The sequence below is a fragment of the Rattus norvegicus genome, chromosome 15, assembly GCF_036323735.1.
Source record: "Rattus norvegicus strain BN/NHsdMcwi chromosome 15, GRCr8, whole genome shotgun sequence".
Classification (NCBI taxonomy): Eukaryota; Metazoa; Chordata; class Mammalia; order Rodentia; family Muridae; genus Rattus; species Rattus norvegicus.
The window spans coordinates 8,836,842-8,840,593 of record NC_086033.1 but is presented as its reverse complement, the minus strand read 5'-3'; positions in this window follow the sequence as shown (position 1 = coordinate 8,840,593).

Below are 3,752 nucleotides of genomic sequence, written 5' to 3'. Positions count from 1 at the left end.
TCCAAATACCTTTAGTATTAGTTATACCTCTCAAATCTCTGTTGAGAACTTTGAGAAGTTGTATGGGTATTGCTTTGTTACCTACTAGTTATTTAGGTGTTACTGAGCAAAGAGAAGGACTTACAGCTGAGCTGTAGAGCCCCAGTCAAACAACACCTCTTTTTAAAGAACAAGATTGTTCTGGATGATAAATCCACCATGAACCATAAACCATAAACCAACATTAGTGGCAAGTACAATGTCTGTAGGACTGCCTTGCAGAATCTGTAATAGCAGAAAAAATAAATTCAAATCTCTTAATGACTCCTATAATTATGATATCAGAACTGCCACCTCCATATGCCATTATAAAAACAGCCTCTCAGGAGTCACGTAGGGAAACATCATGGGAAGTTGTTACTTTTGGAAGTCCTGAGCATCCATCCTCGGAAAGATGAACACACAATATTTTGAGCACAAATTCTTATACCACAGCATCATTTTCTTAATATAAAGTAAAAACCATCTTCTGTATAAAACTGCTGTAACCAAAGAGAGTGCTCTAATGGAAGTTTTCAGGTTGCTTTTCAAATTGCACATAAAAATGTGAAGGAAATTGTTGTCAAATGTAAGATCAGGAAAATGGCATTGAAAATGATGGCTAATGGATGTAATATTAGTTATGCACATGGTACTGAGAAAATAGCTATGATCTAATGGAATAAATTGAATATTGGCATGTTTCATTTACTTTTTGGTAGTAGGCACATTAGACAGCTGTTGGTACATTGAATTAATGCAATAGTTGTCTGGAATCACCCGTAACCTCATGCAGGAAACAGTATTCCACCAAGATCAGTATATTATTTTATGTAGTCATGTGTGGCAGTACATTGTTTTCATTGAGATTGCAGAATGGCTCCATCAAGGAACAAAAATAAAAATAGCTTTGTACTGATTAAGATTTCATATGAACCAATCACTAATAATTCAACATTGCTTTTTACCTTTTAAGTGTGTGTGTGTGTGTGTGTGTGTGTGTGTGTGTACATACATGTGAGTGAAAGTCCCATGAAGACTAGAAGAAGGTGTCAAATTTTCTGCAGCAACTGTTATAGATAGTTGCAAGGCACCAGAATGGGATGATGGGAATTGAATTTGCATCATCTGCAAGAGCAGAATGTGTTAACTTCTGTACAATCCCTACAGAACCCCATTTCTTTTCACAAAGTCACTTTTAAAATATTAGGATTCTGCTTGATGAGAGTTACCTCAAGATATTTTTTATAATTTGAAACTATTGCAAAAGGTGCTGTTTCCATGATTTTTTTCTCTCAGTCATCTTATCACTTGTATATAGGAAGGCTACTGTTCTTTTATTTCTTTTTATTCAGCTACATTGCTGAACTTGTTTATCAGCTATAAATCTTGCCAGATAAAAATTTTAGGGTTATTTATGTATACTATCATGTCATCTGTAAATAAGGATATTTTGACATCTTTCTTTCCAAGTTATATCATTTGATTGCCTTTTGCTGCCTTATTACTCTAGCTAAGACATATTTCTCTAGCTATGTATAGGTATAGATCTGGGAAGAGTGGACAACTTTACCTTGTTCCTGATTTTAGTGGAATTGCGTTGAGTTTTTCTCCATTTAAGTTGACATTGACTACGGACTTGCTATAAATTGTCTTTATTATGTAGAGGCATGTCCATTGTAATCCTAATCACTCTAGAACTTTTATCATGAAGGGATGTTGAAAACTTATCAAAGCCTTGTCTATTTACAATGAAATGATAATATGTTTTTTGTCTTTCTGTTTATATGGTAGATTACATTCATCAGTTCATATATGTTGAACCATCCCTGCATTTCTTTAATGAAGCTTATATAATCATGGTGGATGCTTTTGTATTATGTTTGCAAGTATTTTATTGATAAATTTTGCATCTATGTTCTTAAGAAAAATTGATCTGTAATTACCTTACTTAGTTGGTTCTTTATGTGTATGAGTATCAAGGTAACTGTGGCCTCACAGAATGAATCAGGCTATTATTTTATATAGTCATGTATGGCAGTACCTTATTTTCGTTGACATTGAAGAATAGCTCCATGAAGGAACAAAAATAAAAATAGCTTTGCACTGATTAAGATCTATGTATGGACCATCACTAATAATTCTACATTATTCCTTTTTTTTTCTATTTTGGGGAATAATGTACAGAGCATTAACACTTCTTTGAAAATCTGGAATAATTCTGTGCTAAAACTACCAGGCCCTGGTTTTTGCTTGTTTTGTTTATTTTTTGTTTGTTATTTATTTTGTTTAAATTGCTTATCTGATCTTGATTTAATTTTAGTATCTGGCATATATTGAGAAAATTATAAAATATGTCCTTGTAATTCTCTAGAATTCCTCACTGTCTATTGCTGTATCCCTCTTTTCATCTCTTATCTTGTTAATCTGAATATTCTCTATGGTAAAAATTTTAACATTCTGAAGAAAGAATTTGAAAAAGATATCAGTGTATGGAAAGTTCTTCCATGGAAAGATTGGTAGGTTTAACATAGTAAATATGGTTATCCTACCAAAAGAAATCTACAGATAGAATCCATCCCAATCAAAATCCCAATGCAATCCTTAAGAGTTCTTGAGAGAGCAATTTTCAGCTTCATTTGGGCATTAAAAAAAAATCCAGGGTAGCAAACCAATCCTGAATATTAAAAGAACTGACGAAAGTATCACTATCCCTAACCTCAACATTCAGTAGAGAGTTAAAGTAATAAAAGCTGAATGGTACTGGCACAAAAACATTTATGATCACAAATAAAATCAATTAAAAACCCATACATAACTTCATACAACTACACATACCTGATTTTTTTAAATTAATAAGCTAGCCAGAAACACACACTGGAAAAAGAAAGCATCTTCAAAAATGGTGCTGGTCAAAGTGGGTAGCTACATGAAAGTATGGAAAAAGGTCTACCAAGCAAATGACCCTAAGGATCAATCTTGAGTTGCCATCCTAATTCCAATAAAATAGACGTTTAACAAAAAGTTATCAAGTGTGATTAGGAAGGACACTTCATATTCATGTAAGGGAAAAAAATCTATCAAGAGAAAGTCAATTCTGGACACAAATTCAAGGGCACACACATTCATAAAAGAAACTTTATTACAGCTCAAAACACTCATGGAACCTCACACGATAAGAGTGGGAGACTTCAATACCCCACTCTCACCAATGGACAGATCATTGAAACAGAAACTAAACAGAGACACAGTGAAATTAAAAGAGGTTATAAATCAAATAGGTTTAACAAATATCTACAGATTATTTCACCCTAAAACAAAAGAATACCCCTTCTTTTCAGCACCTCATGGTATCTTCTTCAAAAATGACCATGTATTAGTCACAAAACAACTCTCATCCAATACAAGAAGAGTGAAATAATCTCATGCACCCTATCAGACCACCATGGTCTTCAATAACAGCACAAACAGCCTAAAGCCCACATACATGTGGAAACTCAACAACTCTCTACTCAATGATAATTTGTTCAAGGATGAAATAAAGAAGGAAATTAAATGAATGTAAAATTTAATGAAATTTAATGGAATTAATAGAATTGTTGACATAATCCACCAAAACTTATGGGATACAATGAAAGCAGCGCTAAGAGGAAAATTCATAGTACTGGTAAAGAAACTGGAGAGATCATACAGTAGCAGCTAAACAGCAACCCTGAGAGCTCTAGAAGAAATAA